This window comes from Lygodium microphyllum, chromosome 15 (genome assembly GCF_053477565.2).
Source record: "Lygodium microphyllum isolate KBCC chromosome 15, Lygodium_microphyllum_v1.1.10, whole genome shotgun sequence".
Lineage (NCBI taxonomy): Eukaryota > Viridiplantae > Streptophyta > Polypodiopsida > Schizaeales > Lygodiaceae > Lygodium > Lygodium microphyllum.
The window spans coordinates 6,306,721-6,322,771 of record NC_141149.1 but is presented as its reverse complement, the minus strand read 5'-3'; positions in this window follow the sequence as shown (position 1 = coordinate 6,322,771).

Here is a 16,051-nt window from a genome sequence, read left to right as displayed (position 1 = left end):
TGAACAAGTAAAGGAAGTCCTTTAAATCAATGTGATCAATAAAAAAATCAACATAACAATAAATAAATTTAGAAGAAACTAAATAGAAATAGAGAAACATACATATTTTTAAGAGAGAATACAAAAGAGACAAGTGTGTGCCATGCTTTCTAGCTAGACCATTGTCATTTTGTTATGGGAAAAGGGGGAGAAATCATAGCCATGCATTCTTGATTACTGATTAGTAAAGATAAAGCAAAATGTAGAATATTAATTATGATGCCAACTAACTTGGGTTAAAATTTTAAAGCTTGAACAAGTAAGGCAAATCATTACCTAAGCATGCTAGTTTTGTATAGTAGCAATATAAGGCTCCTCCATTTATGAGTCCCCATTTGTAGCTGATATCCCATAGAGTTTTAGAGCCTTTCAAAACAATAGATCAAAATGCTTGGGGGGGGGAAATGATAATCCTTTGAGGTGATGCCTGCTTCTTGCACCAAATGATTAGTTCAAGGCTAAGCCACATTTCTATTAAGGTTAGCCACTTGATCTTGAGACTTACAACTAATTGCCACTAGAGCATGTTTAACTCTTCCTCAACAATCACATCTATCTCTACATTAGCATTTTTGCATGCTAGTCTTATTAATTCCATGATAGCATAAACACCTTGATGTACCAAGTCACCAATTAATGATGCTTTATATTATAGATTACTCAACTTGACACAAAATGCATTACATAGGGTAATCTAATCTATGTCACAATTATTACTTAGACACTTATCCAATTATCACCAAGCTATCTGAGGGTTCATGTTATTATCTTTAGTAGAGGAATTGGATGACAACATTAATTACTGTAACCCACTCATGACAACAAATAAGAGTTCGGATCTAAGGCTACCTAGCATATGATGTTGTAAATCTCAATTTATGTAATTAACTGGAGTTTGTTGCATTTTTCCTAGTTTGGTTGCTATTCTTTCTAGTTATAGTGTGAACTTTCTATATAGTAAGTGGTCTAGAGTTTGTTGTGCCTTGGATTATGTAGGGCATGATATGGACTACAATATGATGCTTAGGCATTATACTTGGACCATGTTGGTCATTATCAAGAGACCACGTATCATTCACACGCCACCTCCTCAATAGGATGTCGATGCCCTCTAGGAAATACATGCACAAATTTTAGGTAGCTAACACTCATATTTTATTTCAGTGCATTATTGCATTTGGGAGCCATTGGTAGATTGGCTAGTACTTCGATGCTCTTAGGAATTGTATTCTTCAATGAATGATAATAGAGCCTCATGGCAATTCTAGCATAACTAAATACAACAAAAACATTAATACTCTTTAAGGATGAAATTCAATGTTTCCTTTGGTTCTAATCCACAACATCCAACCCATTTTACTAACCTAAATGCTAATTCATGTAGTTTCATTTGAGAATAAAACCCCCAATGCATGTAGTGTGATAATGTGGTTGGATGCATCTACATCATCAATACTTTCTCATTTCTCATCCTCTTGCTTGATGATTTGCTTCCATTGTTTGTTCTTGTTCTCTCCTGCTTGATTGTCTTTCTTCAACATCAGAATCTCTATAGACTTACATGTCCTCAATGTGCAAGTGTGTTCGACACTAGCATGTGCCATCACTTTCCATTGCACACATTGCAGTCTTTTCACTCTCACATGGTATACACCTTTCAAGCACGTCACATGATATTGGAAGATACTTTCAAAAACACATCACAAAAGGTTGTTATACATTACAAGATTGGTATGCATACACACACACACACAAGGCATTTCATTGCAATACTGTAAAAAACAATCTAATAGTAACTAAAAAGGTTGCATTTTTTGGTATTTTGCCACTTTGACTTCATTTTTCCTAGGTTTATTTGGGAATATGTGTTGTGCAGATATAATACAACAAAATCTTTGCTTATGTATGTTAAATCAAACCACCTAGTACATTATTCCATTATAGCCCCATAGAGAGAGAGAGAGAGAGAGAGAGAGAGAGAGCACAAAGTTGTTACCCTTAAGACTTCATTTTTCCTAGGTTTATTTGGGAATATGTGTTGTACAGATATATAATACAACAAAATCTTTGTTTGTGTATGTTAAGTCAAACCACCTAGGACATTATTCCATTATAGCCCCATATATATATATATATATATATATATACATAGAGAGAGAGAGAGAGCGTGCACAAAGTTGTTACCCTTAGAAGTTAATGTTAATGTTATAAATACAACTATAATATATTTAAATTCTCATGATTAATTTTAGTTTACCAAGCCTTTCTTGTATACCCATCATAGCTACCCATGTGGTCTAGAAATGGGGCCTGTATAAAATTTAAACATATAAATAAAATAAATAAAATACTAAATATTAGTAAAGTAAAAATAAGATTGATCTAGTCACCTTAGTCGAGTATGTGGGCTAGGTGTGGGGCCAACAAGTTTGGCTAGGTGTTGTATACCCAAAGCTAGAAATTTTAGTGTTGTATAAGCTGTAGCAAAGGCACATTCACTTTCTACAAGCTCGAGTACTAGCACAAGAGGCACATGCTATGGTTGCACAATAATCTCTTAATCACTTGGCATTTCTAGAAATGACATATGTTGTAAATGTGATTATAAGAAAATAAGCTTGAATGCTTGCATGGGAATGGAGGGGATAATGGTTGGCATGGAGCATTGTGGAATTGTAATATCTTGTGTTTTGTCCACGCATGTGTCTCTTTGGGTTGAAGGGGGGGACTTGTGGATGAAATTAAAACAAAGGTTGAATAATCTTTACAAAAGCCTTTCCTTTCTCTCGTCAACTAGAGCCGCCTAAAATTGCAATTGAAATATATGTTCCTCGTCGTTTTCATTTTTCTTATCCTCATCACCACCGTGATAGTCATCATCACCTTTGTCCTTACCTTCTCGAAACCATCAGTATCAACTTGAATTGAGAAATAGAGAATTGTGATAAACATCATCTTTATCTTATCCTCATTGTACCTTTAATTCACTATTACATAAAAGTAGGGAATCACATCCTTATAATTCCTTATGTAGGGATTTTCAAAGGAATGTGGGGAATGCTCTATATTCCCTATTATAAGATGTAGGGAATGTAGGGACTTTCAAAAGAATGTAGGGAATGCTCTATATTCCCTATTATAAGATGTAGGGAATGCAATTTCCTAGTTATAGATGGGGAATACGTACTTGTCTACATAGGAAATATTGGAGAATTTTCTATATTTCACCAAATTGCCTATGTGGGGAACGATTGAAAGTTCCTTGTGAATGATGTTGATTACGACAAGCGAACATCTTGCTATTTTTAGCAATGTTTTATTATCGTTCGCGTTCCTTGCTCGACCAAAATAGCACATTTCTTATACACGCCATCTCGCCTTGCACGTTACGCCTCTCTATTTCGGGCTTTCTTTTTAGTCACTCAATACTTTTCTTCGTTCTTACGTGCATCTCCCTATTTTGATTGTCATGCATCTCAACTACGCTCGTCTTGATCATGGTTTGCAGATTCTGCGATCTCATCTTATGTGTTTTCTCTCGACATACAGGCATGGCCAATTGCGTAATTGTTAACGGATATCCGTCTCGGTTCTCTTCTTCCAAGGACAAGGCTTTCCTGGGTGGAAAGCAAAGATGATGCTAATTCTTGAGGGTGACGAACTATTTGATATTTGACATTTTATAGCTCTCGTCGTGCTCTCGAATCCTGTCAAAACCGCTTGTCAATTGGAGTTCTGGATCAAAAGTTATGACAGTTCAGGATTGAAGACAGCAATTTTGCTCGAATCTACGGTTTTCTATTTAAAACTGTAATTCTAATTACAGTTCGTTAATCCCTAACTACAGTTTGTTAATCGCTCGTCTTCGTTAATGATGTTGATTATGACAAGCGAACATCTTGCTATTTTTAGCGATGTTTTATTATCGTTCACGTTCTTTGCTCGACCGAAATAGCACTTTTCTTATATGCGTCATCTCGCCTTGCACGTTACGCCTCTCTATTTTGGGCTTTCTTTTTAGTCAGTCAATACTTTTCGTCGTTCTTACGTGCATCTCCCTATTTTGATTGTCATGCGTCTCAACTACGCTCGGGTCTTGATCATGGTTTGCAGATTCTGCGATCTCATGTTATTTGTTTTCTCTCGACATACAGGCATGGCCAATGGCGTAATTGTTAACGGATATCCGTTTGGCCAACGTTGGGTTCCCTTCTTCCAAGGACAAGGCTTTCCTGGGTGGAAAGGAAAGATGATACTCATTCTTGAGGGTGACGAACTATTTGATATTTGACATTTGATAACTCTCGTCGTGCTCTCGAATCTTGTCAAAACCGCTTGTCAATCGGAGTTCTGGATCAAAAGTTATGACAGTATAGGATTCAAGATAGCAATTCTGCTCGAATCTGCGATTTTCTATTTAAAATAGTAATTCTAATTACAGTTCGTTGATCCCTAATTACAGTTTGTTAATCGCTTGTCTTCGTTAAGGATGTTGATTACGACAAGCGAACATCTTGCTATTTTTAGCGATGTTTTATTATCGTTCACGTTTTTTGCTCGACCGAAATAGCACTTTTCTTATATGCGTCATCTCGCCTTGCAGGTTACGCCTCTCTATTTTGGGCTTTCTTTTTAGTCACTCAATACTTTTCGTCGTTCTTACGTGCATCTCCCTATTTTGATTGTCATGCGTCTCAACTACGCTCGGGTCTTGATCATGGTTTGCAGATTCTGCGATCTCATCTTATTTGTTCTCTCTCGATATACAGGCATGGCCAATTGCGTAATTGTTAACGGATATCCGTCTGGCCAACGTCCCCTTCCCTTCTTCCAAGTACAAGGCTTTCCTGGGTGGAAAGCAAAGATGATACTCATTCTTGAGGGTGGCGAACTATTTGATATTTGACATTTGATAGCTCTCGTCGTGCTCTCGAATCCTGTCAAAACCGCTTGTCAATCGGAGTTCTCGATCAAAAGTTATGACAGTTCAGGATTGAAGACAACAATTTTGCTCGAATCTATGGTTTTCTATTTAAAAATGTAATTCTAATTATAGTTCGTTAATCCCTAATTATAGTTTGTTAATCGCTGGTCTTCGTTAATGATGTTGATTATGACAAGCGAACATCTTGCTATTTTTAGCGATGTTTTATTATCGTTCATGTTCTTTGCTTGACCGAAATAGCACTTTTCTTATATGCGTCATCTCGCCTTGCACGTTACGCCTCTCTATGTTGGGCTTTCTTTTTAGTCACTCAATACTTTTCGTCGTTTTTACGTGCATCTCCCTATTTTGATTGTCATGCGTCTCAACTACGCTCGGGTCTTGATCATGGTTTGCAGATTCTGCGATCTCATCTTATTTGTTTTCTCTCGACATACAGGCATGGCCAATGGCGTAATTGTTAACGGATATCCGTCTGGCCAACGTTCGGTTCCCTTCTTCCAAGGACAAGGCTTTCCTGGGTGGAAAGCAAAGATGATACTCATTCTTGAGGGTGATGAACTATTTGATATTTGACATTTGATAGCTCTCGTCGTGCTCTCGAATCCTGTCAAAACCGCTTGTCAATCGGAGTTCTGGATCAAAAGTTATGACAGTTCAGGATTCAAGACAGCAATTCTGCTCGAATCTGTGATTTTCTATTTAAAACTGTAATTCTAATTACAGTTCGTTGATTCCTAATTACAGTTTGTTAATCGCTTGTCTTCGTTAATGATGTTGATTACGACAAGCGAACATCTTGCTATTTTTAGCGATGTTTTATTATCGTTCACGTTCTTTGCTCGACCGAAATAGCACTTTTCTTATATGCGTCATCTCTCCTTGCAGGTTACGCCTCTCTATTTTGGGCTTTCTTTTTAGTCACTCAATAATTTTCGTCATTCTTACGTGCATCTCCCTATTTTGGTAGTCATGCGTCTCAACTACGCTCGGGTCTTGATCATGGTTTGCAGATTCTGCGATCTCATCTTATTTGTTTTCTCTCGACATACAGGCATGGCCAATGGCGTAATTGTTAACGGATATCCGTCTGGCCAACGTTCGGTTCCCTTCTTCCAAGGACAAGGCTTTCCTGGGTGGAAAGCAAAGATGATACTCATTCTTGAGGGTGACGAACTATTTGATATTTGACATTTGATAGCTCTCGTCGTGCTCTCGAATCCTGTCAAAACCGCTTGTCAATCGGAGTTCTGGATCAAAAGTTATGACAATTCAGGATTCAAGACAGCAATTCTACTCGAATCTGCGATTTTCTATTTAAAACTGTAATTCTAATTACAGTTTGTTAATCGCTTGTCTTCGTTAAGGATGTTGATTACGACAAGCGAACATCTTGCTATTTTTAGCGATGTTTTATGATCGTTCACGTTCTTTGCTCGATTGAAATAGCACTTTTCTTATATGCGTGATCTCGCCTTGCAGGTTACGCCTCTCTATTTTGGGCTTTCTTTTTAGTCACTCAATACTTTTTGTCGTTCTTACGTGCATCTCCCTATTTTGGTTGTCATGCGTCTCAACTACGCTCGGGTGTTGATCATGGTTTGCAGATTCTGCGATCTCATCTTATTTGTTTTCTCTCGACATACAGGCATGGCCAATTGCGTAATTGTTAACGGATATCCGTCTGGCCAACGTTCGGTTCCCTTCTTCCAAGGACAAGGCTTTCCTGGGTGGAAAGCAAAGATGATGCTCATTCTTGAGGGTGACGAACTATTTGATATTGACATTTGATAGCTCTCGTCGTGCTCTCGAATCCTCTCAAAACCGCTTATCAATCGGAGTTCTGGATCAAAAGTTATGACAGTTCAGGATTCAAGACAGCAATTCTGCTCGAATCTGTGATTTTCTATTTAAAACTGTAATTCTAATTACAGATCGTTGATCCCTAATTACAGTTTGTTAATCGCTCGTCTTCGTTAATGATGTTGATTACGACAAGCGAACATTTCCTATTTTTAGCGATGTTTTATTATCATTCACGTTCTTTCCTCGACCGAAATAGTAGTTTTCTTATATGCATCATCTCGCCTTGCACGTTACGCCTCTCTATGTTGGGCTTTCTTTTTAGTCACTCAATACTTTTCGTCGTTCTTACGTGCATCTCCCTATTTTGATTGTCATGCGTCTCAACTACGCTCGTCTTGATCATGGTTTGCAGATTCTGCGATCTCATCTTATTTGTTTTCTCTCGACATACAGGCATGGCCAATTGCGTAATTGTTATTGGATATCCGTCTGGCCAACGTTCGGTTCCCTTCTTCCAAGGACAAGGCTTTCCTGGGTGGAAAGCAAAGATGATGCTAATTCTTGAGGGTGACAGGCTATTTGATATTTGACATTTGATAGCTCTCGTCGTGCTCTCGAATCCTGCCAAAACGGCTTGTCAATCGGAGTTCTGGATCAAAAGTTATGACAGTTCAGGATTCAAGACAACAATTCTGCTCGAATCTGCGATTTTCTATTTAAAGCTGTAATTCTAATTACAGTTCGTTGATCCCTAATTAGAGTTTGTTAATAGCTCGTCTTTGTTAATGATGTTGATTATGACAAGCGAACATCTTGTTATTTTTAGCAATGTTTTATTATCGTTCACGTTCTTTGCTCGACCGAAATAGCACTTTTCTTATATGCGTTATCTCGCCTTGCACGTTACGCCTCACTATTTTGGGCTTTCCTTTTAGTCACTCAATACTTTTCGTCGTTCTTACGTGCATCTCCCTATTTTGATTGTCATGCGTCTCAACTACGCTCGTGTTGATTATGGTTTGCAGATTCTGCGATCTCATCTTATTTATTTTCTCTCGACATATAGGCATGGCCAATTGCGCAATTGTTAACGGATATCTATCTGGCCAACGTTCGGTTCCCTTCTTCCAAGGACAAGGCTTTCCTGACTGGAAAGCAAAGATGATGCTGATTCTTGAGGGTGACAAACTTCCAAGGACAAGGCTTTCCTGGGTGGAAAGCAAAGATGATGCTAATTCTTGAGGGTGACAGGCTATTTGATATTTGACATTTGATAGCTCTCGTCGTGCTCTCGAATCCTGCCAAAACCGCTTGTCAATCGGAGTTCTGGATCAAAAGTTATGAAAGTTCAGGATTCAAGACAACAATTTTGCTCGAATCTACGATTTTCTATTTAAAGCTGTAATTCTAATTACAGTTCGTTGATCCCTAATTAGAGTTTGTTAATAGCTCGTCTTCGTTAATGATGTTGATTATGACAAGCGAACATCTTGTTATTTTTAGCGATGTTTTATTATCGTTCACGTTCTTTGCTCGACCGAAATAGCACTTTTCTTATATGCGTCATCTCGCCTTGCACGTTACGCCTCTCTATTTTGGGCTTTCTTTTTAGTCAGTCAATACTTTTCGTCGTTCTGACGTGCATCTCCCTATTTTGATTGTCATGCGTCTCAACTATGCTCGTCTTGATCATGGTTTGCAGATTCTGCGATCTCATCTTATTTGTTTTCTCTCAACATACAGGTATGGCCAATTGGGTAATTGTTAACGGATATCCGTCTGGCCAACATTCGGTTCCCTTCTTCCAAGGACAAGGCTTTCCTAGGTGGAAAGCAAAGATGATGCTAATTCTTGAGGGTGACGAACTATTTGATATTTGACATTTGATAGCTCTCGTCGTGCTCTCGAATCCTGTCAAAACCGCTTCTCTCTATACACTCTTCATCAACAAAAAGAAAGAGAGAAGTAAAGAAAAGAGAAAAACAAAGAGAGAAGAGATTATGCACTTACCTCAAAGCTTGAAGAACAAAGAGAAAAACAAAGAGAGAATAGATAATGCACTTATCTCAAAGAGAAAAACAAAGAGAGAATAGATAATGCACTTACCTCAAAGCTTGAAGAAGAATCCCTTCGCTCTTCTCTCCTTCTTCTTCTTCTCCTTCACGGGCTCCCTCCTTCTTCTTTGTAGTTATCCCCTCTCTTTTTGTGGTGGATTGGCGGTGGCAGCGACCTCTCTCTCTCTCTCTCTCTCTCAATCTCCCTTGTACATGTTGATCTCTCTCACTTCTTCTCTCAATACACTCATCAACAAAAAGAAAGAGAGAAGTAAAGAAAAGAGAAAAACAAAGAGAGGATAGATAATGCACTTACCTCAAAGCTTGAAGAAGAATCCCTTCGTACTTCTCTCATTTTTTTCTTATTCGGGAGTTCCTTCCTTCTCCTTTACACTTGTCTCCTCCCTCTTCATGGATGGTGGCAATGGGAATGGCCTCTCTCTCTCTCTCTCTTGCTTGTTTACAAACCTGTAAAATGCCATGCTCGGGTTTTGACAAATTTTTATGAAGCCCCTCTCTCTCCTATTTTTTATTTCTCTCCATCTCTCTCTTCCTTCCCCTCCCTTCTTCTCTCTATTTCTCTCCCTCCTTCCCTCCCCACTCTCACTCAACTCATCTCATTGCAAAGACAATCAAAGATAGAAAATAAAAAGCTTAAGAAACAAAGATATTGAAAGAAATGTCACCCCATCTATCTTTATCTCTCTCTCCCCTCTCTCCCTTTACTTTTCTTTATTAACCTTCTCTCTCATTCTCTCATTGTTTTCCTATTTCTCTCTTCCTCTCTCTCGCTCTCTATTTTTTCTCTCTATCTCTCTTTCTCCCTCTCTTTCTCTCTTCTTTTCACTCTCCTTCCTCTCTTTACCTCACCCTTCTTTTCTACGTTCTCCTCCTCTCTTCCTTCCCTCTCCCTCTCTCTATTTCTCTCCCCCTCTCTCTATTTCCCTTTCTTTGTTTCCTCTCTCTTTGTTTTTTCCCCTTTTCTCTCTCGTTGTTTCTCTCACTCATCCTCTATCCCTCCCTTCATCTCTCATTTCTCTCTTCCTCTTTCTCTTTATTTCCTTTCTCTACCTTTTTCTCTCTTTCTCTCCCTTCATTCTTCTCCCTTCTTTCCTCCCTCCCTCTCTTTCCATGTATCTCTTTGCAAAGAAAAACAAAAAAAGAAAACAAGATAACACAAAAATAAAGCAAGAAGAGGCAATGTACCTACCTCAAAGGCTTGAAGATGAAACCCTTTGTACCTTCTCTTTGCACCTTCCCTCCCTTCTCCATTGCACACTTCCCTTTCTTCTTCATATATAGTGGCAGCGGCATGGTGATGAGCTCTCTCTCTCTCTCTCTCTCTCTCTCTCTCTCGCTCGCAAAGCTTTAAGCTCTCTCGCTCTCTCTTTCATTCTTTCTCGCAAATGTTCTCTCGACGAATGTTACGCTCGGGTTTTCAAAAAATTTTCCCCAGATCGGCGTCGCTAAAAGCGTCGCTATATGCATCGCTATTTGCATCTCTATTTGCGTCGCTATATGCGCCGCTATTTGCGTCTCTATATGCGTCTCTATTAGCGTCACTATTTGCGTCGCTATATGCGTCGCTAATATTAGCGACGCAAATAGCGACACATATAGCAACGCATATAGCGACGCTTTTAGCGACACCGCCTTTTTGCATTGCAAATGGCCGTCGCTATTGCCCCATTCCCTTGTAGTGGACGCATATAAGAAAAGTGCTATTTCGGTCGAGCAAAGAACGTGAACGATAATAAAACATCGCTAAAAATAGCAAGATGTTCGCTTGTCGTAATCAACATCATTAACGAAGACGAGCGATTAACAAAACTGTAATTAGGGACTAAGGAACTGCAATTAGAATTATAGTTTTAATTAAAAAATCGCAGATTCGAGCAGAATTGCTGTCTTGAATCTTGAACTATCATAACTTTTGATCCAGAACTCCGATTGACAAGCGGTTTTGACAGGATTCGAGAGCACGACAAGAGCTATCAAATATCGAATATAATTTGTCACCTTCAAGAACAAGCATCATCTTTGCTTTCAACCCAGGAAAGCCTTGTCCTTGGAAGAAGGGAACCGAACGTTGGCCAGACGGATATCTGCTAACATCTACGCAATTGGCCATGCCTGTATGTCGAGAGAAAACAAATAAGATGAGATCACAGAATCTGCAAACCATGATCAAGACGAGCGTAGTTGAGATGCATGACAATGAAAATAGGGAGATGCACGTAAGAACGACGAAAAGTATTGAGTGACTAAAAAGAAAGTCCAAAATAGAGAGGCGTAGCGTGCAAGGCGAGATGACGCATATAAGAAAAGTGCTATTTCGGTCGAGCAAAGAACGTGAACGATAATAAAACATCGCTAAAAATAGCAAGATGTTCGCTTGTCGTAATCAACATAATTAACGAAGACGAGCGATTAACAAACTGTATTTAGGGATTAACGAACTGCAATTAGAATTACAGTTTTAATTAGAAAATCGGATATTTGAGCAGAATTGCTGACTTGAATCCTGAACTGTCATAACTTTTGATCCAGAACTCCGATTGACAAGCGGTTTTGACAGGATTCGAGAGCACGACGAGAGCTATCAAATATCAAATATCAAATAATTCCTCACCTTCAAGAATTAGCATCATCTTTGCCTTCCACCCACGAAAGCCTTGTACTTGGAAGAAGGGAACCGAACGTTGGCCAGACGGATATCCGCTAACAATTACGCAATTGGCCATGCGTGTATGTCGAGAGAAAACAAGTAAGATGAGATCGCAGAATCTGCAAATCATGATCAAGACGACCGTAGTTGAGACGCATGACAATCAAAATAGGGAGATGCACGTAAGAATGATAAAAGTATTGAGTGACTAAAAAGAAAGCCCAAAATAGAGAGGCGTAACGTGCAAGGCGAGATGACACATATAAGAAAAGTGCTATTTCGGTCAAGCAAAGAACGTGAACGATAATAAAACATCGCTAAAAATAGTAAGATGTTCGCTTGTCATAATCAACATCATTAACGAAGATGAGCGATTAATAAACTGTAATTAGAGATTAACGAACTACAATTAGAATTACAGTTTTAATTAAAAAATCGTAGATTCGAGCAGAATTGCTGTCTTTAATCCTGAACTGTCATAACTTTTGATCCAGACCTCCGATTGACAAGCGGTTTCGACACGATTCGAGAGCACGACGAGAGCTATCAAATATCAAATACCAAATAATTCGTCACCTTAAAGATTACCATCATCTTTGCTTTCCACCCAGGAAAGCCTTGTCCTTGGAAGAAGGGAACCGAACGTTGGCCAGACGGATATCCGCTAACAATTACGCAATTGGCCATGCGTGTATATCGAGAGAAAACAAATAAGATGAGATCGCAGAATCTGCAAACCATGATCAAGACGAGCGTAGTTGAGACGCATGACAATCAAAATAGGGAGATGCAAGTAAGAATGACGAATTACAGTTTTTAAAAAAAAATCGCAGATTCGAGCAAAATTGCTGTCTTGAATCCTGAACTGTCATAACTTTTGATCTAGAACTCCGATTGACAAGCGGTTTCGACAGGATTGGAGAGCACGACGAGAGATATCAAATATGAAATATCAAATAATTCGTCACCTTCAAGAATTAGCATCATCTTTGCTTTCCACCCAGGAAAGCCTTGTCCTTGGAAGAAGGGAACCGAACGTTGGCCAGACGGATATCTGCTAACAATTACGCAATTGGCCATGCCTGTATGTCGAGAGAAAACAAATTAGATGAGATCGCAGAATCTGCAAACCATGATCAAGACGAGCATAGTTGAGACGCATGACAATCAAAATAGGGAGATGCACGTAAGAACGACGAAAAGTATTGAGTGACTAAAAAGAAAGCCCAAAATAGAGAGGCGTAACGTGCAAGGCGAGATGACACATATAAGAAAAGTGCTATTTCGATCGAGCAAAGCACGTGAACGATAATAAAACATCGCTAAAAATAGCAAGATGTTCGCTTGTCGTAATCAACATCATTAACGAAGACGAGCGATTAACAAACTGTAATTAGGGAGTAACGAACTGCAATTAGAATTACAGTTTTAATTAAAAAATCGCAGATTCGAGCAGAATTGCTGTCTTGAATCCTGAACTATCATAACTTTTGATCCAGAACTGCGATTGACAAGCGGTTTTGACAGGATTCGAGAGCACGACGAGAGCTATGAAATATCAAATATAATCTGTCAGCTTCAAGAATAAGCATCATCTTTGCTTTCCAACTAGGAAAGCCTTCTCCTTGGAAGAAGGGAACCGAACCTTGGCTTGTCGGATATCTGCTAACAATTACGCAATTGGCCATGCCTGTATGTCGAGAGAAAACAAATAAGATGAGATCGCAGAATCTGCAAACCATGATCAAGACGAGCGTAGTTGAGACGCATGACAATCAAAATAGGGAGATGCACGTAAGAACGACAAAAAGTATTGAGTGACTAAAAAGAAAACCCAAAATAGAGAGGCGTAACGTGCAAGGCGAGATGACGTATATAAGAAAAGTGCTATTTCGGTCGAGCAAAGAACGTGAACGATAATAAAACATCGCTAAAAATAGCAAGATGTTCGCTTGTCGTAATCAATATTATTAACGAAGATGAGCGTTTAACAAACTGTAATTAGGGATAAATGAACTGCAATTAGAATTACAGTTTTAAAGAGAAAATCGCAGATTCGAGCAGAATTGCTGTCTTGAATCCTGAACTGTTATAACTTTTGATCCAGAACTCCGATTGACAAGCGGTTTCGACAGGATTCCAGAGCACGACGAGAGCTATCAAATATCAAATATCAAATAATTTGTCACCTTCAAGAATTAGCATCATCTTTACTTTCCACCCAGGAAAGCCTTGTCCTTGGAAGAAGGGAACCGAACGTTGGGCAGACAAATATCCGCTAACAATTACGCAATTGGCCATGCCTGTATGTCGAGAGAAAACAAATAAGATGAGATCGCAGAATCTGCAAACCATGATCAAGACGAGCGTAGTTGAGACGCATGACAATCAAAATAGAGAGATGCACGAAAGAATGACGAATTACAGTTTTAAAAAATAAATCGCAGATTCGAGCAGAATTGGTGTCTTGAATCCTGAACTGTCACAACTTTTGATCCAGAACTCCGATTGACAAGCGGTTTTGACAGGATTCGAGAGCACGACGAGAGCTATCAAATATGAAATATCGAATAATTCCTCACCTTCAAGATTACCATCATCTTTGCTTTCCACCTAGGAAAGCCTTGTCCTTGGAAGAAGGGAACCGAATGTTGGCCAGACGGATATCCGCTAACAATTACGCAATTGGGCATGCTTGTATGTCGAGAGAAAACAAATAAGATGAGATCACAGAATCTGCAAACCATGATCAAGACGAGCGTAGTTGAGACGCATGACAATCAAAATAGGGAGATGCACGTAAGAACGACGAAAAGTATTGAGTGACTAAAAAGAAAGCCCAAAATACAGAGGCGTAACGTGCAAGGCGAGATGACACATATAAGAGAAGTGCTATTTTGGTGGAGCAAAGAACGTGAACGATAATAAAACAATGCTAAAAATAGCAAGATGTTCGCTTGTCATAATCAACATCATTAACGAAGATGAGCGCTTAATAAACTGTAATTAGGGATTAACGAACTACAATTAGAATTACAGTTTTAATTAAAAAATCGCAGATTCGAGCAGAATTGCTATCTTTAATCCTGAACTGTCATAACTTTTGATCCAGAACTCCGATTGACAAGCGGTTTCGACACGATTCGAGAGCACGACGAGAGCTATCAAATATCAAATATCAAATAATTCGTCACCTTAAAGATTACCATCATCTTTGCTTTCCACCTAGGAAAGCCTTGTCCTTGCAAGAAGGGAACCGAACGTTGGCCAGACGGATATCCGCTAACAATTACGCAATTGGCCATGCGTGTATGTCGAGAGAAAACAAATAAGATGAGATCGCAGAATCTGCAAACCATGATCAAGACGAGCGTAGTTGAGACGCATGACAATCAAAATAGAGAGATGCATGTAAGAATGACAAATTACAGTTTTAAAAAAAAATCGCAAATTCGAGCAGAATTGCTGTCTTGAATCCTGAACTGTCATAACTTTTGATCTAGAACTCCGATTGACAAGGGTTTCGACAGGATTGGAGAGCACGTCGAGAGCTATCAAATATGAAATATCAAATAATTCGTCACCTTCAAGAATTAGCATCATCCTTGCTTTCCACCCAGGAAAGCCTTGTCCTTGGAAGAAGGGAACCGAACGTTGGCCAGACGGATATCTGCTAACAATTACGCAATTGGCCATGCCTGTATGTCGAGAGAAAACAAATAAGATGAGATCGCAGAATCTGCAAACCATGATGAAGACGAGCGTAGTTGAGACGCATGACAATCAAAATAGGGAGATGCACGTAAGAACGACGAAAAGTATTGAGTGACTAAAAAGAAAGCCCAAAATAGAGAGGCGTAACATGCAAGGCGAGATGACACATATAAGAAAAGTGCTATTTCGATCGAGCAAAGCACGTGAACGATAATAAAACATCGCTAAAAATAGCAAGATGTTCGCTTGTCGTAATCAACATCATTAACGAAGACGAGCGATTAACAAACTGTAATTAGGGAGTAACGAACTGCAATTAGAATTACAGTTTTAATTAAAAAATCGCAGATTCGAGCAGAATTGCTGTCTTGAATCCTGAACTATCATAACTTTTGATCCAGAACTCCGATTGACAAGCTGTTTTGACAGGATTCGAGAGCACGACGAGAGCTATGAAATATCAAATATAATTTGTCAGCTTCAAGAATAAGCATCATCTTTGCTTTCCAACTAGGAAAGCCTTCTCCTTGGAAGAAGAAAACCGAATGTTGGCCAGTCGGATATCTGCTAACAATTACGCAATTGGCCATGCCTGTATGTCGAGAGAAAACAAATAAGATGAGATCGCAGAATCTGCAAACCATGATCAAGACCAGCGTAGTTGAGACGCATGACAATCAAAATAGGGAGATGCACGTAAGAACGACAAAAAGTATTGAGTGACTAAAAAGAAAACCCAAAATAGAGAGGCGTAACGTGCAAGGCGAGTTGACGCATATAAGAAAAGTGCTATTTCGGTCGAGCAAAGAACGTGAACGATAATAA